Here is a 27,726-nt window from a genome sequence, read left to right as displayed (position 1 = left end):
CATATATTGCTTATACTGCACTACTTATACTGCTCATATGCTGCTTATACTGCTCATATACTGCTTATACTGCACTACTTATACTGCTCATATATTGCTTATACTGCTCTACCTGTATATATTGTTCACATTGCACTTTTCTGCTTTTTTGCACTTCTGGTTAGACGCTAACTGCATTTCGTTGTCTCTGTACTTGTACTCTGCACAATGACAATAAAGTTGAATCTAATCTAACACCTATTTATTGTCATGTTTTGATGGCATGTTGTTCATTCTCATGTTATGATTTAGTTTGTGATTATACACACGTTTTTAGCGTGATGATAGAGACCCACTACCAGACGAGTACAAAACATGCACAAGTCACATGCAAATCCCTGCCCTGCAGACGACAGACAACAACTGTCTCTGTACAACTAGTCCTGGACCTCCACTATTAGACAGATACAAAGAGAGCAGCATACAGTAGCAGCAGAGCCCAGAGGCAAGGCGAGGCAAGGCAAGGCAAGGCAAGTTTATTTATATAGCACATTTCATACACAGAGGCAATTCAAAGTGCTTTACGTAAAATAAATAAAAAGGAAACAGCATGACATTTTTTTTTGAATAAAAACGCATAAAAGACATAAAAAAAGAATAAAAGTCACAGTGCATTTTAGGGTCACAGTGCAATTATTAGCGCCAATTTAGTTTCAATTTAAGGCAAAAGCGAAGCCCTTTTTTTTTTTTTTTTCCCATTTTTGAAAGTAGCCAGTGTTGGGGCTGATCCTAGATCTATGTGTAACATAATAACTGAGAGACCTGCAGCAGGGCAGGTCCTCATCACTGGCTGTCTGCTTTGAGCTGGTTGTCGTTGGACTCCTGGCAGCGGAACAGCAGCTTGAGTTTGATGGGCCGTATGGGCATCAGAGTGTTCTGTAGGTCCATCTCAATGGGGATCTGGTGAGAGTTGACACAGTTAAAGTATGAAGGAACGAGTAAAACAGATGTCAGCGTTACACTATGAATGTTACCTAATACAGTGTCACTGTTACGTTCGGGTAGCATTGCACTATAAATTCAAATAAACTCAAACTCCTGGACAACCTCTCTTGGGTCGACATACATTAAAATGGCCCTATGAAGTCTCGAGGGAGTTTTGCAGAAATACAAATAGCTTTTTTTTAAATCTCACACTTCCATCATTTAGTAGGTAGCCTATACTGAGGATGATTGGCGCCTAGTACTGAAAAATGCAATCTGGGAAATTAAATGGGGAGTACATACTTATGCAGTACGCAAGTACAGAATTGTAGTATGGGGGTTCAAACCCGGGTCTCCCATGTGGAAGACACAAACGCTACTATTAAGCCAAGAGGACATCCTCAAGGTCTGAGGGCGACACTTCAGTTTACATGTCTCAGGCAGGGCTACCTCATCACCCGAGTGTGATTCCAAAATCACCTCTGCTACATATAGAAACGCAACAAAGTCATAGGTACAAAATTATATTTACAATCATTGTATCATTATTTTGTCTCACCTCTGTCTCTTTGCAGACGGTGAAGTTGAACCTCTGTAGAATCTCCACCATCGCCAGTTTCATCAATACCAGAGCGAATCGCATCCCGATACAGTTCCGTGGGCCCAACCCGAACGGCATGTAGATGTATGGGTCGATGCTCTCCTTGTTCTCCTTACTGAACCTACACACGGAGAGTTCAGAGGAGGAGGGGTTAAAGAACATATCAATTAAATCACAGTAATATGATGGTTATACATGGTTGAAGAAACCTGTTTGTGTTTGGTCGTCGCATTTAGGTTTGTTTTATGGTTGTTTGTGGAACACTGCTCTTATCGTTGCTGTTGTGATTGATATTGTGGTTGTGGTTAAGATGTGGCCCATTACCTCTCTGGTTTGAACTCCTCTGGGTCTTCCCACACATCGGGGTCACGGTGCAAGGTCCAGATGGGTATCATGATGACCATACCCTTGGGGATGGTGATGCCGCATATCTCAACAGATTTCTTGGCGACTCTTTCAAGTCGATGGGGTACAACCTGAGAGACTCGTTGATCACGCTGTCTAGATAGTCCATCTGCATCAGAGCCTCGTACTGGATAGGAGCCTGCACAGGGATATTACACTCACATGAGCACTAGTGATTGGTCGTTCATGTAGCCGTAGCCCAGAACTAACTCTTTTTCGTCGCAAATCTGAAGAGCTGTTAGTTTTTTGTGTTTTTTGGGGGGGAAATGAACACAGTACTATACTTATTCTAATCTGCATAGCCTAATTTCATGACACCCGCATACAGAACGCCATTACTTTCAATGTACATGTGTAATAGTGTCTTGCTTTTTTGTTATACATGAATAAACAAAAAAATCGCTAAATAATGTTATCTTGATAGTTAGAAGAAAATACATTTAGATTCCACTGAACAATGTAAATGATAGATGTACACAAGGATCAATCAGAAGTCAAAATGCCACTAAACTGGGCTGCTTTTAGTGGATTGACTGCTTGGAATACTGAATGTGCTACAGTCTATTATTTCCTATCACAGTCGACAGACTACAAGAAAACTGTCAGGTGGTTCAAATGTGAATAACTTGGTATCCATTCCATTAACTGTGGCCGGGCAGCACCGAACAGCCCAGAGAACATTACCATGGTGCTTTTGAATATTAGGTCCCTATCTGGCAAAACCTTTATTGATCTTATCTCAGAGCGAAAGCTGCACTGTAATGTTTTTATCTGAAACCTGGCTAAACATGAATGCATGTCAGTCTATTAGAAGTGGGGAAAAATATATTTTCACTCTATTATTTATCTAGCCATGTCGCTGAGCAGATGAGAATTTCATGATGAATATGAATATGAATAGTACACCATCAACAGCTTCCTCCTGTGATAATGATTTAGCAACCAGCTTCAACACCAAACTAAGGGCAACTATCGACTCTGTAGCACCAGTCAAACTGAAAAAGGCTGTGGCCAAATTTAAAAGAATTTGCAGAAAGTCTGAGCGGACAAAAACTGCAGGTCCACCTTGATATTCTTCGAGAGCATCTTTCTGCTTTTAATAAGGCAATAAAAAAACGCCAAGACAGACGGGATCATTTCTCAAAATTGATAATGAATCATAACAACTCAAACAGTGCTCTTTTCAACGATTGACAGCCTTATAAATCCCGCCCACAAGACACCTGGTGATCTGCTCTCCACCTACAAATGTGAGGAATTTGCAACATACTTCTGAGATAAGAGAACCAATATTAGGTGAGGAGGATCACTCAGGCAAGACCTGAAGATGTGTTTGATGACTTGTTACCCCACCTTCCACCACACGGAAGCACTATGAACTCTTTTGCAGTGGTCATACAGAAATGCTCAGCAAAGTGGGGGTCTGTTCATCTGCACCTAAAACTACCATGGTGAAACCCCTCCTGAAGAAAAGTAACTTAGACTCTTCAGTCCTTAGTGATTTTAGGCCAATCTCCAACCTTCCCTTTTTAAGCAAAAAAATAATAATTCTTGAAAAAAAGGTGTTCAAACTGTTAAATAATCTCCTTATTCCCATTTGACATGTTCCAATCTGGCTTTTGTGCCGATCATAGCACTGAGATAGCACTATGTTGTTAAGTTATTAACTAGGTTCTTAATGACCTTAGAATTAATTAATTAATGCTGATGCCAAAATGCTCTTTGTCCTTGTCCTGCTGGACCTGAGTGCAGCTTTTGATACTGTGGACCATGATATCCTTATTGATAGACTTGAGAAGTGGGTTGGCCTCTCTGGTCCAGTTCTTAACTGGTGTAGGACCAACCTAACTGGCCATTTTGTTTCCCATTGGTGACCACACCTGTGGGGTTCCTCAAAGTTGAATTTTAGGGCCTGTACTCCTCGTCAGTGTCATCAGGAAGCACAATATTAATTACTGCAGTTACGAAGATGACACCCAGCTGTACATTTCTGTATCACCCAACAATTTCAGTTTGATTGATTTCCTGGTGAAATATGGATGTCACAGAACTTCATACAGCTCAACCAAGATAAGACAGAGGTACTAGTCATTCGAGCAAAAGCCGAAAGAGAGAAACTGTCTGCACACTTAAAGACACTACTTACAGTAACACTAAGCACCAGGCAAAAAAACAAGGTGTCACCATTGACTCAGATCTTAATTTTGAAACCCATATCAAGAATGTGACTAAAACATATTTGTATCACTTAAAGAAGAGTAAGTAAGTTTGTCGGAAATCTGCCATCGTGGAGAAATTCTGTCTGAAGTTGTCCAAACAACAACATCCTCCCTAATAATAATATATCCCCCCGAAATGAACTTGCAGTGTTGGACATTAGCTGTTGTGTTTCTGCATGCGCACACGATTGGGAGAGGCAGCCACCAGAGAAAGGTCAGTCTACTCCCCTAGAACACCCCTGGCACTAACAACATGTTTATATGCAAACCGAATGTCAGGTAGGACACTGCATTTTAAAAAGCGTGTTTTCCGAACCAAAACAGCGTTCGTAAATGAAATATTTATTCATAAGGGATTTATTATAAGGGATCTTGTTCCCTGATCGCTACCGATTAAAGATAGTCATTACAACCGTTAGGAAGCTTTTAGAAAGCTTGAATATTACATGGACCTTTACAGAACACAGCTGTAAAGGTGCAACCTTTCCTCTCCCAGGCTGACACTGAGAGACGAATGCATGCTTGTATTACTAGCAGCCTTGATTACTGTAACACTCTCCTGTCTGGTCGACCAAAGAAAGCTCTTGGCAAATGATACAAAATGCAGCAGCACGTGTCAGATGGAGAGCACATATCACACAAGTCTCTGCACTGATTACCTGTTAGTTTTATAATTTATTTTAAGATAATTGTATTAGTTTAGAAATCACTCTATGGTCACGCACACCACTGCATGTCAGACATGCTTTTAAGGTATATACCCTGTAGATCCCTCAGGTCCTCAGGTACTGGCCTTTTAACTATTCTGAAGATTCCAACAACACCTATCTACTTCCTGTTTCAAATGAATAATACTGGGCAGAAGTCTGCACAGGGATGCTACAGACACATTAGCACACTGCAAAATACTGTCACCTATCTAACCATCTGTAGAAGTCAGGGGTTACACACTCATCAGTACCCTCTAAAACACTGTCACTATCATATTTCCTGTTCCACATGAATAGTACTATATAGGAGTCTGCAGAGGGGTTACCTTGTTGGGAAACACAGTGTCTATCTCCTCCTGCAGCTTGGTCATGATGTGAGGGTTGGTTGCCAGATTGTAGGCCAGGAAGGACAGAGAGCTACTGGTGGTCTCATAGCCAGCAAAGATGAACATCATTGCCTGGGATAAGATCTCATGGTCACTCAATCCGATGATGATGGGAGAAATGGGGTGGTAGGTGTGAGAAAGGGACGAAGTAGAGTATTTCCACGGTGTGTTTGTAGGTATAGGTGTTTGAGGCAGGTACTGTGTGTGTGTGTGTTAGATGCTAGTATACAGTGTGTATGTGTGTGTGTGTGTGTGTGTGTGTGTGTGTGTGTGTGTGTGTGTGTGTGTGTGTTTAAGGCAGGCACCTTTACTCTGCTCCTCTCCCTTTGAGTTGCTGTCTTTCTGCGAGTCTATCATCAGCTGCAGGAAATCTACCCGACTCTGGAAGCAGGCTTACGTCAGATCAAAATCACATGAGAACTACCAGATGCTACCAAATCTCTACAATTGTATTACACAATACTGGCTGAAGATCGTATATTTGATCAGTTATATTTACATACCTTCCTGGTGCTAGCCACGCGATTGGACTTGATCTTCTGAAAGACAGCGTAGAAGAAATCTGTGACCGAGGCAGGGAATAGGGATACCTCCATGTTTGCCATAACAGGACCCATGAAGGGGAAGAATGCTGGACGGACAGGAAATGCCACGGTTACAAACAGGAACAGGAAATACCATGATACGTGACTCCAATCCTATTCAATGCACAGCCCTGTCCAGAAACAACTCCTAGGCTCTATCCCTAGACACTTCTGTATCCAGTCCACTCAGATCTCCAAGTGTCCAGCATTTAGGAACTAGAGGTTGGTTCTGGACAGGGCCCATGTGTTTGTCAAATGAGTAGAGCGCAAACCATTGGCAGTGTGGTTTATGTCAGTCTAATCAATAAAATCGATAGCTTCATTTATTAAGCACAAAATGACTGAAAGCTATATGGGGGCAGTTGTACCGACTGTGAGGAACAGTGGGCTGAAGATGTCAAACTTGAGCATTTTCTTGATGTTGGTCACAAAGGGGTCGGAGGGGTTGTGGAGGGAGTCAATGTCGACACTGAATGAAGTACTGACGACCACATCCATACTGTATGGTCCAAAGAACCTGGAACACAACCACACAATCTCTGACCACCAGAATCACAACCACAAAATTAAAGGGGGAGTTCACTGAAATTACAAATTCACCTTATCGTCTCGGAGATAAATACTCACTCCTTTAGTTCAATGGGCTCATCGTTATCAGCCGTCTTCTTCAGATTGCTGACCAAGTTACCAGAGTGCTGCTTCATGATCCTGAGCATCTGAGTTGGGAAGGATACATGGAAAAATATCATGATTGATACGTGGATTAATATGTGCAAAACATATATTAATATCATGTTTGAAACAGGAATTATTTTAATGTTTATATAGCCTGAGAATATACATCCATACAGGATGCATTATGTATATAGTCAAAAAATAAGTGACTCCAAAGATGAACTATTATTCAATACTCTGTCATCTGACCACTGAACTTATCGAAGATAAGATCAAATATACTTTATTGTCCCAGATGAAAATTTGTCTTGGATTAATTAATTAAAGTTGCTGCTTCACACAACAACAAACAACAATGAATACACACTATACACATAGTACAAATCACACACACACTCTCACACACTCTCACACACACACACACACACACACACACACACACACACACACACACACACACACACACGCGTCAGAGTTGTTAGTCATTCATTTATTTGTGTTGTATAAAGGAATGAATGAAAGAAGGAGAGGAGAGATGGGACTGTACCTCTTTGATCCGCCCACTGGTGAAGGAGGGAGACAGGACACTGCGGATCCGTCTCCATGCATCATCCTCAGCGATAAACACGGCATCATACAGAGGCCCGTTGAGATAGATATTCTAGAAAAATTATTATTATTATATACTGCAAGATTAACCTAATATTAATAATGCTATAATAACAATGATATTATCTATTTAAGGAGCCCTTATGTTTTTTTCCCCATACAACAACTTCAATTTAGCGTATTACCCTCCTGTTAGTGAAAAGGGAGTAGCATTCCTTGATGAGGATGGTTTTGATCATGGCTGTGTCCATGATACACAGGATGGGCTGACGGCCATCATAGATCCTACAGACCAGCAAAAACAAAGATAGTTAGATATACACTCACAGAGCACTTTATGAGGAACACTATACTAATACTGGGTAGGGCCTCCCTTTGCTCTCAAAACAGCCTCAATTCTTCGTGGCATTGATTCCACAAGATGTTGGAAACATTCCTTTGAGATTCTGGTCCATGATGACATGATTGCATCACTCAATTCCTGCAGATTTTTCAGGTTCACTTTCAAGATGTGAATCTCCCGTTCTACCACATCCCAAAGGTGTTCTATTGGATTCAGATCCTGGGAAGGCCACTGAAGAACACTGAACTCATTGTCATGTTCATGAAACCAGTTTAAGACAACTTTTGCTTTGTGACATGGTGCATTATCATGCTGGAAGTAGCCATTAGAAGATGGGTCAATTGTGGCCATGAAGGGATGCACATGGTCAGCAACAATACTCAAATAGGCTGTGGCATTCAAGCGGATATATACCGTAGATAGAGACAGACAGACCCATCACAGATCCTGCACTCTTAGAAAAAAAGTGCTACCTAGAACCAAAAAGGGTTCTTCTTCTACTCTCCCTTTGAAGAAACCTTTTGGGTTCCATGTAGAACCCTTTTCCACAGAAGGTTATACAGTACCGTGCGAAAGTAATGGGACAGTGAAGCATTTTTTCTTCTTTTTGGAGTTGAAATGAGAACGTAGAGATTCTCATCTTTTATTTGATGTTATTTGTGTACATATTGGTTTATCATTCAGAAATTACAACATTTTTATGCATAATCCCCCTATTTCAGGCTACACTAAAGTGATGGGACAATTGGCTTGACAGGTGTGTTCGTCAGGTGTGTTCCATCACATAATTTGTGCAGTCTGCTATTGGTGTCTTGTCAACATGAGGACCAAAGAGATGTTATTGAAAGTCAGGGAAGCCATTATGATGCTGAAATATCAGAAAAAAATGAAACATAGCCAAAACCTTAAACCTACCAAAATCAACAGTTTGGAACTTCATTAAAAGGAAAGAAAGCACTGGTGAGCTAAGAAATCGCAAATGGCAAGGAAGACTTCCAGTGGATAACCAAAGAATGCTCACCATAATTAAAAAAAACAACTAAAAAAAACTGCCCCATAGATTAGGAACACTCTCCAGGAGGTAGGCGTCAATGAGTCAGAGACTACCATCCGCAGAAGACTTCACCAGCAGAACTACAGAGGCTACACTGCAAGGTGCAAACCACTACTTAGCCACAAAAACAGGCTGGCCAGGTTACGGTTTGCTAAAAAGTACCTAAAAGAGCCTGCAGAGTTCTGGAAAAACATGTACCGGAGAAAGTGTGGAGAAAAAAAGGAACTGCCCAATATTCACAGCATCCCACATCATCTGTGAAATATGGGGGAGGGGGTGTTATGGCTTGGGCATGTATGGCTTCCACTGTAACTGGCTCACTTGTCTCCTTTGATGAAGATGAATTCAGAAGTGTTCAGAAACATCTTGTCAGTCCAAGTACAACTTAATTGCTTAATTGCTCCAAACTCATTGGACGGCATTTCACCATACAGCAGGACAATGACCCAAAACATACTGCCATAGCAACTAGGAAATTATTCAGGGCCAAAAAGTGAATCCTATAGAATCCTATAGAACATGCATTTAATTTGCTGAAGAGGAGGGCAAAACATCCTAAAACAACAAACAACAATCGCTGCAATATAGGTCTGGCAGAGCATTACCAGAGAAGATACCCAGCGTCTGGTTGGGTCAATGGGTCACAGACTTTTGCACTTTTGCATACAAATACGAGTGCTTAATTTGGACATTTGCATAATGCAAAAGAAGAAAAAATGCTTGTCCCATTACTTACGCAGGGCACTGCAAATGGAACCCATAAGAGTTATTCAACCAAAGAATCCTTTTAGAACCCTTTTTTTCTTTATTTTTTTAATTACATTTTTGCCCTTTCAATGACATGGAGGGAAGACACAATCACTTCCGATTTGAATTCTGACATGTCGTGGCTCCTCTTTATTCATGCAGTTTGAGACGTGCTCAGAGGCAATATAGGAGCCTCAACCAATGAGAATCCAGGATGTTGTCAAACATTGGCAACGCACAAGTTGTGTTTGGGACCATACTACAGAATACTTAAAAGCTTAAAACTTAAATCGCTCAATAACAGATTCAAATTATTAATGTGGAAGCATGAAATTGTTGCTTGGGCAGTGTACTTGCATCAAGACAGATCATTTGTCTTGGTGTATGAGACCATTTCGTCGGTTGGATCGTCTGTGTTTGTGAAAATCGCACAGTGTCCGCCTGGTTTAAGAGTGTATACTGTAGACACTGAGAGATATATATATCCATCATAGTTAACAATAACCAGGATCAGTTTAGCAGACTCACCCCCACAGTTTCCCATATTTCTGGAAGCTCTCTGTGTCAAAATTGGTGAAACCACCCTGGGAACAAAAAACAAAACAAAAAAATAGCCAGATCATAAATGCTTGTCATAAACCTGAACTGTGGCTTAGTTTATGATGGCCCTTTTCCACTACAGACCGGCTCCCACTCCTCTCTTTTCGTTTTCGTTCAAAAGCTTTATTGCCCATTTTTCTGGGTAAAACAATTCATATTCAGCTCCCATGGCTTTCACCACAACAACACACATCATGGATGAGTCTACAATGTTGTTGTTTATGGGCTTAATCTCTACAAACCTTCTTATATCCCATCATCGTCCCGAGGAAAGGGATGGGTTTGAGACAAGGAATGCCTAGTTTTTTTAATATTCCATATGGCCAGTATCCATACCTGGTCAGAACAAATATAAATCAACAATCTGACTTGAAACAAAAGCAAAACGATCAAGTCATAGGTATCATTGAAACTGTTAGATAACTGTAATTATCAATACTATCATTTGTATGTATTATCACAACTAAAACTGCATGGAGCGTACAGTACAGCAGAGCTTGGAGTACCAGACATGAACACACACATCGGAGCTGTCACAGTGGTATACCTTGGATCACACACACACACACACACACACACACACACACACACACACACACACACACACACACACACACAAACACTGTCTCAACAGCCCCTTCCTTCACTCTCACTGTCTCTCTTTGTAGGTGGGTCAGGCTGCGTATTCAGCCTCTAAGGGGGGTATTGTTGGGATGACTCTACCAATCGCCCGAGACCTGGCACCCATGGACATCCGTGTGGTCACCATCGCACCCAGTCAGTAAACACACACACATACATACGCACTCTTTCACACACTCCCCCCCCACCCCCTTCCTCTCCATATCAGACAACCTCTCTCTCCCTCTCCTTAGGTCTGTTCTCCACTCCTCTCCTGGCGGGTTTACCTGAGAAGGTGCGTTCATTCCTGGCCCGCCAAGTGCTCTTCCCCTCGCGCCTGGGAGACCCTGCAGAGTTTGCCCACCTGGTGACATCACTGGCTGAGAACCCCATGATCAATGGAGATCAAACTGGATGGAGCTATCCGCATGCAGCCCTGAGAGAGAGTGAGTGTGTGTGTGTGTGTGTGTGTGTGTGTGTGTGTGTGTGTGTGTGTGTGTGTGTGTGTGTGTGTGTGTGTGATCCAAGGTATACCACTGTGACAGCTCCGATGTGTGTGTTCATGTCTGGTACTCCAAGCTCTGCTGTACTGTACGCTCCATGCAGTTTTGTTTTGTTTTGTAAACTGATCCAGTAATAAACTTCTAATGAGTTTGAGTCTCTCCTCCTCTGTGTCTGTGTAAAGTGAGGTCAGTAGGAGCTAATAGGACAAATGAAACAAGAATGAGCCTTATGAGGCAAGTGTACCTTCATTTGTCCTATTAGAAGTGAATAGAAGGCCTGAACACAGGAAATGCTAAATGCTAAAGCTCTCATAACATCACACCTGCATCAGTGTGTGGCTTTATGTACATGTCATCCACAACATTTGAGTGAAGGGAAAGGGACACATTTCTTTTGGAATGGAAAGGAGTCGAGGTACAGTATCTTGGTATACACACGTTTGCTCCAGTTTTGTACCCATTGACTCTGACCCTGTTTGTGTAAGAGGCTAGGGCTGACCCATTCTGATTCAAGATGTTTGTGTAAAAAAGGTATTTATTGCATATATTGTCCACTAAAAAGCAGATGATGGTACAAGTGTAAGGGACCAAGTGCTCCAACCTCAGTCTAGCCTGAAGATCATTCCATATCTGAGGAGCACAGCAGCTAAAACGTTCTTCTCAATTCTGTAATCACTTGTAGCACATTAAATAGTAACAAGCTGCAAGTTTGATCGCCAATAAGTCGCCATAAAAGCAATGATGTGAGGTAAAATGGGAGTTTTAAAAGAACTGCTTTATATACAGATGAAATCCAATGATAAGCCCTTCTCAACGTCAAAGAATCCCAACCCACAGACAGATACAAAAGACAATGGTGGGTACAGAAAACATGCCTACAAATGAACTGCAGAGCAGAGTGATAAATCGGGTCTAGTGGTTTAAGAATTGAGGCTGTCGTGTGATTTTAAATTGTGTCACCATAATCACGAACAGGGAGGAGCGTTGCCAAGACAATCTTCCTCCTATTATCAAAGGTGAAGCAAGACATTTCTTTACAAAACAAGTACAAGTCTAACTCGCAAACTGTTGATCACTTTTTCAACATGTATTTTAAAAGTGTATCATCTATCTAAATGCCCAGGTACTTATAATGGGGAACTTGTTCAGTTTGGGTTCTTTTCAGGGTACAAATATGTTGATCATTGTAATCAATATTATGGGATATAGAGAAAAACATAACAGACCTCATGCATACCTCTTCAAATTAAGGTTTACCCAGATTGTTTCTAATCTAACCCATGTGCATACATGTGCCATGTTTTTTCTTCCTCAACTTGTAAATGTAAAAAACACAAACACCACCACTTTGTCTTTTTGTGGTGTTAGGAATACAGACCTCACAGATAAAAATGTTTTGATAAAGGTCATAAACCGAAACGTCGACACAATAAATAAGCAGAGGGAACAATCGTGTGTGCAGGAGTATTCATTTTTTTACATACCTTTTCTTCATAAACTCATCATCACTCAACATAGTTTACAGCTATGCAACTTGTAAAATACAGCATTTCAAACATGACACACAGTTTGCCTTTGAATATGACTTTAATGAAAGAGAATTGAAACGGCAAGTGTAGTTATAGTGGTAGTATGCAGGGTAGTTATTGTGGTAGTAAGTTTGGGATAGTTGTGGATTTCCAGAATTGTCTCTGTGTTGAAATATCTGAAAGAGAAAAATTGTCTTATCATTTGTATAGATAAAATCTAAATTATTTTGAGGTGATTTGAGAAGCCAAAAGGATCATGATTAGAATGCTCTGTAAGCAGATAATGGAGGGCATACCTGTATTTTGTTTCCCTTTATGGAAAGCCCTCTCCATGCTCTCTCTGGCAAACTCCAGGTTCGCCGCCATTACTCTTTTCTTTTCAGTCTTCTCCTTCTCTCTCTCCATTTCTGTCTTCATCCTCTTCACGACATCTTCTGTAATCTTTGTCATCAACTCTTTCACTTCCCTCTCCCTCCTTTCCACCATATTATTTATCATCCCATCCATCTCTTCTCTCATGCGTTTAACGTCATCTTCTTTCTCCTTCAGGATTTTCTCCATCTCTTTCTCGACCACTTCTACTCTCTTCATTGCCTCCAACTCCTTTTTCACCCATTCAATATCCTTTTCTTTCTCCTGTTCATTCCTGTTTCTCTGTCTCTCCTCCTCTGCCCATTTCATCACCTCCATCCTCTCTTTCACTTGTTTCACCTCCATTTCTTTCTCCTCCAGGATTCTCTCCATCTCTTTCTCGGCCTCCTCTACTCTCTTCATCGCCTCCAACTCCTTTCTCATCCATTCAAAATCCTTTTCTTTCTCCTTCTCACTCCTGTCTCTCTCTCTCTCCTCCTCTGCCCATTTCATCACCTCCATCCTCTTTTTCACTTGTTTCACCTCCATTTCTTTCTCCTCCAGGATTCTCTCCATCTCTTCTACTGTCTTCATACCCGCCTCCATCTCCTTTCTCATCCATTCAATATCGTTTTCTTTCTCCTTCTCAATCTTCTCCATCTCCCTCTCCATCTCTGTCTTCATCCACTTCACGACATCTTCTGTAATCTTTCTCATCTCCTCTTCCACTTCACTCTCCCTCCTTTCCAACATATTCTTTATCACATCCATCTCTTCTCTTACGTGTTTAACGTCACATTCTTTCTCCTCCAAGATTCTCTCCATCTCTCTCTCCATATCTTCGACTCTCTTCATCGCCTCCAACTCCTTTCTCATCCATTCAAAATCCTTTTCTTTCTCCTTCTCACTCCTGTTTCTCTCTCTCTCCTCCTCTGCCCATTTCATCACCTCCATCCTCTCTTTCACTTGTTTCACCTCCCTTTCTTTCTCCTCCAGGATTCTCTCCATCTCTCTCTCCATCTCTTCTTCTCTCTTCATACCCGCCTCCATCTCCTTTCTCATCCATTCAATAACCTTTTCTTTCTCCTTTTCAATCTTCTCCCTCTCTCTCTCCATCTCTGTCTTCATCCTCATCTCCTCTTTCACTTCCCTCTCCCTCCTTTCCACCATATTCTTTATCATCACATCCATCTCTTCTCTCACACGTTTAACGTCGCATTCTTTCTCCTCCAGGATTTTCTCCTTCTCTCTCTCCACCTCCTCTACTCTCTTCATCGCCTCCAACTCCTTTCTCATCCATTCAATATCCTTTTCTTTCTTCTTCTCATTCCTGTCTTTTTCTCTCTCCTCCTCTGCCCATTTCATCACCTCCATCCTCTCTTTCACTTGTTTCACCTCCATTTCTTTCTCCTCTAGGATTCTCTCCATCTCTCTGTCGACCTCTTCTACCCTTCTCTTCATCACCTCCATTGTTTCGGTCTCCTTCTCACTCATCTTTAATCTCTCTTCGCTCTTCTTTACCTCCTTCTCTCTCTCCTGCACCACCCTCTCTCTCTCCTCCCCTCCTTCTCTTCCTTTCTTTCTTTAGCCATTCTGGCCCTCTCTCTCGTGTGCCTGGCCCGTCTTGATGTCCTCTGTGGGAGTGGGGTGTAGGCTGCGAAAGCTGCCGGTCCTGCTGCCTCCATCATCAGGGCAGCCTGATCCTCTTTACACTCCTGTGGACATACAGTGAACACACTACAGGTGCAGACTCGAGAATGTCTTCCTGACGCCTTTACGCATACAGCTTTGTGATGCTTAGACAGTAATAACATAATTCATGTTTACATTTCTTTAATTTTCGACGCATTGTCGTTATTCGTGACGCATCAATGACCAATTGATTATCTGGCAATGCAATGAAAAAAGCGTGTGGAAAACAGTCGTTAATGATGTAGTGGAATTTAAATCATGGTATTTTGAAATAACATACCGTTAACCAGAGCTGTTGATTCATTCAGAGACTTTATTCACAGAGAACAAAGCCGGGTCAGGTTTGCAAAGTTGAACACACTTTTCACTTCCGTTACCTGTCTTTTTATAGACTTCACATAGGTCAACAACCTTCATTCAACAAACGTCTACTTCCTGTTTACATACACCAATAATATTCAAGAACTACATTTCGTCATCCCGGGGCTACGCCCCCTTTGGCTTGGCGCCGATCAGTCTACTGTAGAGATCAATTGATCTAGGCTGTTTTCTAAAGCCCTTTTGTCTTGGCTGTTTACAACTGTGTTTATCACCCATCCATCCTGTCCCCAGATCACCTGATCATGTTTACACAGCTGTATACCACTCTACTTCAAAGCATCCATACCCCCTAGTCAGCCCCCACCTAAGTGATCTCACCCCTCTGAGATGTTCCAGGACCATCTGGTGTCCTTGTGACCTTTTCCCCTAGGTGTGGGATTACTAAGGCTGGTATTTGTCTTTAAATTTACTATATATTCCCCCCTTTGGGACTTAATAGTCCCACATCAATGACACAGCAATAAAACATATAAGTGATTTCAAGACAACATACATAGGCGACTCACAGAAGTAAACATAACCTGTATGACATCAACAGCATGACATTCTATTAGCTCCTGGGGACACGCCTCCTTTACAGGTGGGGGCGAAAAACCCATTCTTTCATTAGGGAAAATTCCCCCACGGTTCTCACCATATCCAATCATTGAGCAACCACTTTACAGGTCTGCAAACGAGCACCCGTCCCCATGAGCAACAACTAAACTACATTTAAATGATTACACAAATTGTTAATTAAAATAAAACAACACACAACACATCAACCTATAATGGGACTTTATGTCCAACACAGGGGACCATCCCCTGTCTCTGATCCATAGCCATCCCATTGTGTCTCTATGCATACATTCAACATGGTCATTCTATCAGTACTACACACAATAATTGTCACACATAAGACTTTAAAACACGTCAATGTCCATTCAAATTGTCAATATTCCCAAAGGGAATATAGTCCTTGTATGGCCAGGGTTTCGTCTTTCTTGAGGATTGTAGCAATGCTTCTCCCATGTAGGTGTAGCTGTTAGCGCTGGCTAGTCCTGGCTGGGAGTGTAGACGATCTCGTCATCATCGGATGAGGGGGCAGAAGACTCACTGCTGCCTCCCCAGTCGAGAACAGGATATAGGTCTAGTTGGCCTCCCATTCTGTTGAGTGCCATTGGAGCTATCCCTCTGGTTACACTCATCTGCTTAATTGTGCTCTGTATAAAAAAGGATCTCAAAACAGGCATTATACAACAAAATAACAGTCCTAACACTACAATCACTATCACAACCATTATTCCCATTTTCGCCAACATTCCTCCCCATGATCCTAGGATGTTGTCAAACCAGTCTAATTTCCCAAAGTCTGTGCCCTCATTCCTTCTGTGCTCCTGTACGATCTCACCCATTCCTTCGTCTTCTTCTCTGGTTTGCCTGAGTTCTTGCCTCGGGACCCTGGTGCTGTGGTTCTAGTGGTACCAGGTTAGGCTCCCTCGATCTTGTATTGCAGTGGGGGTGGCTCTCACTACCTCGTACAGTCCCTCTCTCCTTGGCTCGTTCCACTTCCTTCTGAAGACTTTGATGTACACCTGGTCTCCTGGAGTTCTCGGATTGGGCAGGGGTGTCTCCGGCTCCAGCTGCTTGTCTTTTTCCTGTGAACATATAACTTTGTGTATCTCAGTTAATCAATTCATATATTGTATCAATTCTATCTGGCGTTGTTCAAGCGGTGGTCCTTTGTAAGGTCCTCTTATTGTTGCATGGCAATGGCATGGGTCGACCCGTAAGCATTTCATGCGGCGTTAAATTCGTGTTTCTGTTAGTCTGCATGCGATAGTTCATTAATACAAGTGGCAAGCCATTTACACAATTAAGCTTTGCGCTGGCACATATCTTATTCAGCTTTGTTTTGAGGGTACCATTTATTCATTCTACCATTCCTTGTGATTGTGAATGGTAGACACAACCCAATCTTTGCATTATTCTTAACTGCTGTATGACTTGTTTCACAGTTTTCTGAATAAATACTGCACCATTATCTGAGCTAATCTCATTAGTTATTCCAAATCTGGGTATTTCTTCTCTTGTTAGAAATGTAACCCCTGTTCCCTGCTTCTGCCCATCTTCTGAATCTATCTATATCAACAAGCATGTATCTCTTCCCAATTACCTTTTTTATCATGTCTCCATATTCCATTACCAAATTTGTAATTTAAATGTTTTTAATAAATTAACCTATAAGTTTAAATGCATTTTCTACCATTGCCTGTACATAGGGTGCCCAATACCCTTGGATTTTTATCTTTCTCACAACTTCCCCCCTTGCGCAATGGTCAAAACCATGCGCACCAGTGATCAAAAATCCCCAGTAGCCCAGTAGGCGCTACTATAGTACCCTCATATGATCTCCACAATCCTGTAGAGTCCACCTTCGCCCCCCTTCAGAGCCACATGGATTGCTCAAATGGCCCTGCAATCCGATGCATGCGTATCATATCCTCTAGTTGCGTTATTGGTTCTATTTAATTGATTATCTGACTTTTCTTTCATCTGAACCTGTTGTTCAACCAATATGGCTACTTCCTGTGGTATATATTATTTTTATGAATTCCTTATCCGCAAAATGTTTTACCAATGGGTTACTTGTTTCTTTCCAAATACTTTTTAATGTGGTTCTCATCATTGGTCCCAAGACTCTTGCTCTATACCCTTTATTTACCATTTATGACCCATGATGAGCAGCATTAGGTCTATTATACCACTTTTGTACGAATTCTAATTCATCTATTTGTATAGCTGCTCCCTGTTTTCCCCTATAATATATTGTGACATTAATGGGACAACCAGATTTTTGGTTTGCTCCTGCCAGATTTGTTCTTGGCAGGAGTTGCAATTTAAGTCAAATCGTGGTCTCCTTGCATCTGGCAATTGGGCTTCAATAAATTTTCTCCATCTTAACCAATTTTGCTCTATTTCATAATTTATTTCCCTTAACCAGTAAACATTTGCGCTTGCAGTTATTGGTATTTCTTGTATCTTTATTACCATATTATCTACATATACACCTTCTGGGGAACACCATATTTTCATCCCCAGCATGCATATTGCATCCCTCCCCAAGAGATTCACCGGAGTCCGGTCAGAGATCAGTATGGGCAGGGTTGTGGCTCTATCTCCTATCTTCTATTTGAACCTACAGCATTGGTTCTTGATCAGCTTCTGTGGTTAATACTGGAAGCTAGTAACCATAATTTAGTCCCCTATATGGATTGGCCGGTCCTTGTGGAGGCCTCTGCTGTTGCTGACTATAGCCCTGTTTACTATTCTCCCTCGATTTCGGATTAGTACAATCCCTTTGGAAATGTCCAGCACATGTCAGATGGACCTTTTGGGTTTGTTCTTTGGAACCGTCCTTGGGGTCTCTTTCTGCCCTTCCCTGGCTTAAACTGCTGGGGCTGCTGCGTATGCACCTGAACTACAAGTACGGTGGGTTGCTCTTGTCCCTGAGGTCTCAGCACTGGAAGTGGTTCTGGTATGGCTCTGTATGGAACTGGTTTCTTGGTTTCGGCGCCCATTACGCCTTGTTTTCGTTTTGTGAGTTCCCCCAGCTGGAGCTGTGTTAACCTTCTCTGGTCCCCCTTTTCTTGCTCCTTTAGCCTTGACTCATCCTTGTGTGTTTTGGACGTGAGTCCCACCACATCCTCTAACCTGCTTTTCACCGGAGGGGACATGGCATCTACCACTGCGGTTCTGAACAGAGTTGTCATCAGTGGGTCTCCCTCTGGGTCTACTTCAGTCTCTAGTTTCCACTTCTTTGGTTGCTGGTGCAGGTATGTGGCAGGATCCTCAGTCTCTTCCAGTGGGTCTCCCTTCAGGGTCTTAATATCCATCCTTTGTGGATATTCTTCTCTCAGGGTTGTCCACCTCTCATTTCTGGTCTGGTCAAATGACATCCCATCGGCTCTGGTATTGTCCTTTGCTTCTTTCAGTCCACAGCTTATGAGAACGTCTTCCATCTTTGCCTCCCCCAGTACCTTGGCCAACAGGGCTATGAGGTCTCCCACCGCCAGCAGTTTCCCTGCAGTCTCTTCCTCAAGGCTTCTAATCCCTTTACCTGCTCCATCATGTATGTTAAGTAATCCGCTAACTATTCCCTGCACATCCTGCATACCCCAGGGCACATAGTGTCCTTGATTTCCTTTTATCAGGATGGGGCAATGATATCTATCTGGGTGACCTATCTTTTCCCTATTCCTCAACTCTCGTTCAGTATTCCTGGATCTTTCCTCATGTCTTCTCCTAATATTTCTCTCTTACTCCGGCTTCCAATGGTTTAGTCCTCTTCTCTTGCCTTGACTCTGACCTCCACACACCTTTTTCTAATTTTGCATAACAATCCAGCTCTATGGGGCTTCTAGATCCCCTTCTCACTTCACTTCCCTTCTCTTCTTTTAACATTGCTTCTCCTTCTGTTTTGAACAATTTTAACATATCTATTTCTCTCTTTCTTGACTTTACTCGAGTTTTGGGGTTTCTTATCAGTGTTCCCATTTCCTTACCCACTGCAACATCAAATGTCCCTTCTTTTGGCCACTTAGTATAATTCTTACTGGTTAGTTTTTCCCATTTTTCTGACAGCTCTTTTATTTGGTTATTTAAAAGAGGGTTTTTATTCTCTAATATTTCTACTGGAGTTACCAGGGTAATCCCTTTCTCCATTTTTCCTTTTGCAGTAATTATTTTTTAGGGTTATTGTAAAATGTCTTACTTTTCACTCTTTTCTGTAATTTTTCAAAAGAGAACAATATTGTATTATTGGTTATCTAGGATTCTACTGTATAATTAAAGAAATATGTTAGGCAACCACTTTGGACTCAACTTGAGATATCCTAATCACAATTGGTGTCTTACACCTTGGGAATCAAATATAGATATAACCAACAACTTATGTACTTGCATGTATGTATATGTGTTTGAGAATGTGGTTGTATGTATGACAATGTATGAATGAGTATGTGTCTATATTGGTATAATTATGTGTATGTGTCTATGTCTTTATGGGTAAGACTCATGTACGTGTTCCACCGCGGAGGCCAAAGGTCCAGGGCGATCTATACAAATTTTCTATACTAAAAGCACGAATTCTGCTTACTTTGTTTTTGAGCTCATTAAATTTGTATAAATTGTCCGGTCCCCTTCTCAACGATAGTTCACGATGCGAGCCTTATTTATCCATCCTGTTCGTGACGCCAAATATGTAGTGGAATTTAAATCATGGTATTTTGAAATAACATACCGTTAACCAGAGCTGTTGATTCATTCAGAGACTTTATTCACAGAGAACAAAGCCGGGTCAGGTTTGCAAAGTTGAACACACTTTTCACTTCCGTTACCTGTCTTTTTATAGACTTCACATAGGTCAACAACCTTCATTCAACAAACGTCTACTTCCTGTTTACATACACCAATAATATTCAAGAACTACATTTCGTCATGCCGGGGCTACGCCCCCTTTGGCTTGGCGCCGATCAGTCTACTGTAGAGATCAATTGACCGAGGCTGTTTTCGAAAGCCCTTTTGTCTTGGCTGTTTACAACTGTGTAAACACCCATCCATCCTGTCCCCAGATCACCTGATGATGTTTACACAGCTGTATACCACTCTACTTCAAAGCATCCATACCCCCTAGTCAGCCCCCACCTAAGTGATCTCACCCCTCTGAGATGTTCCAGGACCATCTGGTGTCCTTGTGACCTTTTCCCCTAGGTGTGGGATTACTAAGTCTAGTATTTGTCTTTAAATTTACTATAATGACAGATTTGAGAAGCACATTTCTTCAATGGTGGCCGCATGGCATTCCTGTGCAGGTGACAATGGTCATTTTTCAAAACGACAAGGATATTTAAACACCTGATTATTTGTTTGGTATGCTCTATGGCCTCGGCTACAGACCTCATCGAAGTGACACTTAGATATCTTAGGGTGTACATATCAAGTCTTCCCAAATGGTCTAGCGGATAGGAATCTGCCTTTTAACGCAGGGCGGCCCGGGTTCGATTCCCGTCATGGTAAATGATTCTTGTAGAAAAATAAAATGAGTCACAACGTGTGCAACAGAACAGTTCGAAATCTCTTTACATTTGCATCGTCATGAACATGAGTTATATCAGGCTAGCTCATTTTTTCTTTGTTCATTTTAAGTGTAGAAACAATATTTCGTTTGTGACCATTTTTTTCTGCCGTTTTGACAAGTCTCATGACTAAAGAACACAAGGCTGTCTGCTGAAGGACGCTTGACTGTAGATTTTTGCTTCGTGTCAAAAGCACTCCCTGACGCACACTTTTTCAAAGCAGGTGAATTCATCAGATCTGTTTGAAACATTGCATTTCATCCAGTCAATACGACTGCTTAGATACTCGCAGCACAGTTGCCCCCTATAAATTGCCCATGAGCGCGGAGCTTGTCTTTGTCAATGTAACAACTTTGCTCCATCAAGGGGAGCCGCCGGTTCGACGCCCCTGTAAGCACATGTGTCTCCAATTTGTAGCCCTATGGAAAATTAGGCCTAACTATTAAAAGTTCTTTGATTAATAAATAGGAACTAATAAATAGTATAAATAGAATAAGTTCATTAATAGAATACATAGGACTTAAAAAGGGTAAAACTATTACTATGTTTGATATTGAATAGAGTTTCATGGGTTAAGTTCATGTATTGAATTATTTACCTGATGTAAAATGTATTTTGTTTTCTTAAATACTGTGTTCACAATGCTGGCAATATTGTAAAGGAATTTATTTTTGATTTCTGTGAGAAAAGATTCAAATGTAAAGTTTGTGCATTTTGTTTATTTTCATGAGCCAATGAAAAAGTGAGATGAAGGTCAGGTGTCAGGTGGATGAGAAGGAGAAGTTAGATTCGGGATGGCGAACGAAGAGAACGCATGGAATATGCTGCTGTGCTGAGTAAGGTTAATATTGTGGAAATAGGTAGCCCACTTATTTCTGTGTTTAGAACAAGGTAATAATGCGAGTGCACAACCCGTGCATCTTATAAGTTATTACGTTCGGCGTATGACCTGTTTTGGAACAATTTCTCTGCAGAGGAGTAACCGTTCCGACGGTCAACCACCTGGCTTAGCCTAGCCTACAGTGAGAGAGCTAGTTTTTCTTCGGAGGCTTATGGGCTGTGTGTTCGACCAACACGGGAGTTCAAAACGTCGATAGCCACCGGGAGAGACAGTAGCACAAAAGATTCCTGCCGTTTGAGAGAACTACCCCGGTTGCCGAGAGAGGAGCTTCGCGAGGCTGCCGGCTTAAGGAACTGGGAGTTTGGTTTTTGTCGTCTAGCTCGTGAGAGTGAAGGAGCCGCCATTTTAGGTGAGCTACAACGCACGCAAGCTACACGCGCCAGGCCTGCAACGCACTGGACTTTGGTATTGTTGTCGTAGTTATCATTGCCGGCTTTAGAATAGGTTTTATTTCTTTTCATTGAGGTTTACAGTGTTTACCATTTACATTTGGATATTTGTGTGTGCACGTTAAGTGTTACTGTATTTCATTTCATGCAATCTATTTTGGGGATTTAATATCAGTGAAAGAGGACTGATTTGAATAAAATAACAAAAGACATGTAATTGGTGGGACTGTGTTAATGTGAACAGACAAAGTAAAAATACAATAATAGTTAGAGATAACATTTTATTTAAAGAATTCAGGTTAGCCACCCCTATTAATTGCTCAGACCAACAAAGGGGCGCTACACTTATATATACAGTGCCCTCCATAAGTATTGGAGAGAGGAAGCATTTGTCTTCTTTTAGTATTCTATACTCCAACAGTTTGGATTTGAAACATTAATTCAATGTTTAATTTTTTAAGATTGGTTTGACCATTTAGAAATGACAACCCTTTTATGCATAGTCCCCCTATTTCAGGGCACCAAAAGTATTAATTGGCTTGACAGGTGTTTCTGGTTAGTCAGGTGTGTTCCGTCATAATTTGTGCAGGCATAAGAGAGCTGTCAATGTCTAGTCTTGATTCTCGGCTTGCATTTGTCTTTGAAGTCTGCTATTGCTGTCTGTCAACATGAGGACCAAAGAGACGTCAATGAAAAAATCTGTAAACATAGCCAAAACCTTAGACTTACCATAATCAACAGTTTGTAACTTCATTAACAAAGAATGAAAGCACTGGTGAGCTCAGCAATTGCAAGATTTTCAGCATACCACCTAATCTGTGAGCCATGGTGCTATGGTTTGGGCATGTATAGCTGCCACAAGAACTGGCTAACTTGTCTTAATTGATGATGTTACAGCAGCAGCAGAATGTATTCTGAAGTGTAAAGAAACATATTGTCTGCTCGAGTACAAACAAATGGCTCTAAAATTCATTGGATGGCACTTCATCATACAGTAAGACAATGACCCCAAACATACTGCCATAGCAAATAGGGAGGTCTTCAGGGCCAAAAAGCGGAAAGTTCTTGACTGGCCAAGTAAATCTTCAGATTTAAATCCAATTGAATATTTATTGGACATTATATGATTTTTCCAATACTTTTGAAGCCCTGAAATAGGGGGACTATGTTTAAATTGAATTAAAGCTGAGAATCTCTACTTTGACCGTAGTAGTAGTAATTGTTTGATTTAAAATCCAAACTGTTGTATAAAAACTGGAATATAGAGCTAAAAGAAGACAAAATGCTTCCTCCTTCCAATACTTATGGAGGGCATTGTATATACTTATTTAAATGAAGCCCACATATTTGGGTAGGTTGGGAGCCAGTTTGAAGTCATGATAAACGGGAGAATGAGAGGCGCATAGTTTGTCTGTCTGCCTATACTGTTCGAATCACGCCTAGTACTCAGTGCCATGGGGAAAATGTGCTTACAGAAAAGTTTTGTTTCCAAAATAAGATTTTCTCTCCTGTCCCATCCCATCTCTTGCTATCGAGGGATTGTTGCCTCTTGAAGGCCATGTTGTTGTGTTTATTTGATTCATTTGGAGCCCAGGGATAGTATTCAAGCATCAATCAATGTATATTATTTTTGTAAACCGAAGGAGCTATTAGTCATCTGTCCTACAGAGTCTGGCGTCCAGTTAACCCACATTACGTGCCCTATAAAGCTTTGATGATTTACATGACTGATTCTTTGATTTGTGTGGATGTAGTGATTTAACCTTGCTTTAATAGCATTATTTGAAATCAGCCCACAGTTTTGGGTAATATGGTAGTCATGATGAGAGCACTGTTTGTGTGAGGGACATTACTATATTCGTAGCCCATGGCTCAGCCTGTTTAATTCAGTATCAACCTTGCTTTATTTTAACATTAGGTCTACTTGAGAGGAATCCCATTGAGCCTAAGCATTTCAGGGTTAGTTTGGAGTTGAGGTGATAGCTCGACCTCATCTGCACTCATCTGTCTTGTTCCTGGTGGTCATGGGACAGATCAAAAGTAGTCAGTAGTTTAGTCAGCACTTAAGAATCATTGGAATACCACATTTTGTATTTTAAAGAGCAAATAAAAGCTTACATATTGAATATAACTTATCGACAGATATAATTGGTGTAACTGTACAGTACAAATAACACAGTAAAATGTGAAGCACCAATACTTGATAACAAGTAAAGCAGAACACAAATCTGAAGCAATAATGACATGTGCAAGAAGGTTTGTACAATTTGCTAGTGTAAAAAAAAGTGAAAAAAATTAAAGTGGACACAAAATCGCTTCTTCTTTCATTGGCTATGCGCCTTTACGCAAATGTGTCTGTCCACAGACAAATCCAGCAGCTCTTATACTCCACCATGCAAACCACATTCAAAACAAATATTGATGTTTTCTGCTTGGTTATAACAAGCAATTGAGTTATATGCAAAAGTGTTCCAAATGTCTGTAATCGTGACAAATTTGTCCATCTCCACGCGCATGGATCTCGTGCCCTTTTCTGTAGCCCATATACTGTACACACACAGGTGGGGAACAATAAGGTCTAATAGGCTGAAATGGGTAAACTGTTCATAACAGTGCCATTTAGCTGACGCTTTTATCCAAAAGCGACTTACATTGCAGTGAGTGCATACATTTCAGTATATATGGTCCCAGCAGGAATCAAACCCACAACCTAAGCATTGTTAGCACCATGCTCTACCAACTGAGCCACAGAGGACCACATTTTGGGTGGGCCATTTTGGCCATTGTAAGGACCATTTTGAAATTGTAACAACGGTATTATGTTAAAAACAGGGTAAGTCAGGGAAGGAGTGGGACATGGGTTTCACAATGACTTATTTTATTATACAGTGGGCCAGTGGTTAATCGGTTCACGCCACTATCCCAGCGGTGGTCTACCTCAATGGCGCTGCTGGAGGAGACACAAGGTTTGAAGTGCTGCCGAAAGCCACCACAAGGCGGTGACAAGAGCTTTGAAGGATGTTTTTTTAGCAGCTCATGAATTACAGAGTCGAAATGGTTAAAATATCAGGTTATTTTAATGAGGACCAAGCAATGGGACAAACTCCTATCCACTCATAACATTGTCACACATTCTCTTTCAGCACAGACAAGTTTTAGCGCAATCTGACATGAATAAGCCTGAGTCGACTTTAATAATGAAGTTAGGGATTTTCATGCCAGACAGGAGTAAAGATTTTGGGTTTCAGTGGGATTGAGACTGGATAGAAAAATTGTTGTTGAAACAGTTGTTATCATTAAAAACATCATAATACTATGTGAATTTTCAGCAAGGGCAGCCTTCTCTCGTCCACTCAATGTAATAATAATAATAATGCAATTATTTTGTATAGCGCTTTTCATAATACTCAAAGATACTACATTTCAAACATTTATCATAACTGGCATCATGATTTAATATTTGGCGGATATTAAATAAAAATGTACCAGCTATTGATAACTGACAAATCCACTATTGACAGTTGAAGTTAATTTTTTATACTTTTTGACTAGTCAAACAGCAGAGAGATGCACCACCGCTAGCTGCCTAAACCAGCTAACAGTAAGGGATTGCAGTAGGCCTCCCTAACATTACATGGAAAGAAACTTGCGAGCTGGCCAAGCGGATGGCTCTCTCAACTAGCAGACATTACTTTGTTGCGAACGTATGGCGACTGTATGAATTTTCCAACAGACAAATTCGCTCACCTTCCCCCACTCCACACCTTCCCCCCCTATTTTGTAATCCACTGCCCATCACCGAAATTTTAAAAGACAGTTTGTTCTGTCAGTATAAATTACAGAACCCCCATCATCCTGATTGCCCCACTTATGGCAGCAGAGATGTTTGTCATGCTTCTGTGATCTGTCTAATGTTAGCCCACGTATGTTGCCATATTACGATGCAGTTGTCATAGAGAACACAAGTCTTTCTGTCTTAGCTCACTCCTTAATATACCGATAGCAACTTGCGCTTTGATATCACACTGGTTAGACTACTCCTAAAACCCATGCTTCCAAGCTGGGTAACCTAAAAATAATTTGAAATCCATAAATGAACACAACCATTTTATTATTTCCGTGATGTAAAATGGAATTGATTACCTGTTTTCTAAAATATGCATAATTTTGCCTACAGTAAAATCAATGTTTGCATGTCAATCTTCTATGAACTAACAGAATTTGTTAAATGAAGAACATTACTGTACTCAGCATTCAAATTGTGTCTCTCAAAGACTGTCTAGTGGCTAGATAAATTGTCACACATTTGTTTTGTTTGGGAAACGATTTGAGCTTGTTGTAAACGGAGCTCAAGGAAGCACACATAGTTTGTAGCCAATTATGATACATGATATGATGGACAGGGTCGAAAAAGAACAGCCAAATACAGACAGTAGGCAACTACAAATGACTTGTTGGATATGGGCAGTAAAACAGTGAATGTAATTTGTTAACAGATTAACAGTTGTGAGTTTTATATATAAGGCTATAGCCTACAGAATAATATGAATAAAAGCATGTCAACATGACAGCTTAATGTCCCTCACCTGCCTGTTCGACATTATCCCTTGACTTCTCAGATTTATTCTCATCATTGTAAATGGCATGTAAACATTTTTGATTGATTCATAAAAGCTCTCATTTCAATCATGTGAAATATGTTCAACGTGAACTTGCAGTGCCAGAGTGGAAAATTAATGTCACAAACTGCGCTCTTTGCTTTGTGAGCGTGCTGTGTCCATATAGCCTATAGAAATGCGCGGAATCAACTGAGAAACATTATATCGCTATGAGTTAATTAATATGCAATTTCGCAGACACACTGCCACATATATTTCATGTCTTCACATTTGATGAAGAGTTGATTGATTTATTCAAAATTAAGGTTTATCCAAGAACATAATTTCTCCGACCAGACAATAATATGCCCTTTTCCAAATTGAAACAACAACTCAAAAGCTACTCTTCACATAATTCATCAGGCGGCAATGTTTGTAAACACAGAAAGGCCTCGAAAACACACTGTAAGCATATCCATTCAAATTCCTCCTCAACGATGCCTCCTGGTGGATGTTTTGCCAAGGTTAATTACCTGAAATAAAACATGGTAAATAGTCGTCGCGTGAAGCTTTTAAACTCTGACATACTACCCTGTGGACCTCTGACGACTCGTGTTAATGACATATCCATGTTACAGGACAGCACACAATGATATTATCTTATCATAAAAATGTTAAAGGTACAAGATTGTAAAAAAATAGCACTATACAAACTACTATATATATACTAGTATATTCCAAGACAAAAC

General features: G+C 40.9%; 1 pseudogene across 1 annotated transcript; it reads right to left on the bottom strand.

The window, feature by feature from the left end:
* Positions 1 to 822: 822 nt before the first annotated feature.
* On the bottom strand, positions 823 to 26,980 carry LOC310824132 (cytochrome P450 3A27-like; annotated as a pseudogene). Its single transcript has 12 exons — positions 26,966 to 26,980; positions 9,825 to 9,880; positions 7,338 to 7,437; positions 7,091 to 7,204; positions 6,496 to 6,584; positions 6,237 to 6,385; positions 5,788 to 5,915; positions 5,590 to 5,665; positions 5,225 to 5,385; positions 1,889 to 2,108; positions 1,523 to 1,685; positions 823 to 939 (listed from the first exon to the last, which is right to left on the bottom strand). The product of its transcript is annotated as a cytochrome P450 3A27-like (transcript).
* Between the last annotated feature and the right edge of the window lie 746 nt (positions 26,981 to 27,726).

The sequence above is a fragment of the Argentina silus genome (assembly GCF_951799395.1).
Source record: "Argentina silus genome assembly, chromosome: Y".
NCBI classification, from domain to species: domain Eukaryota; kingdom Metazoa; phylum Chordata; class Actinopteri; order Argentiniformes; family Argentinidae; genus Argentina; species Argentina silus.
This window is presented reverse-complemented; position numbering and strand designations above follow the sequence as displayed.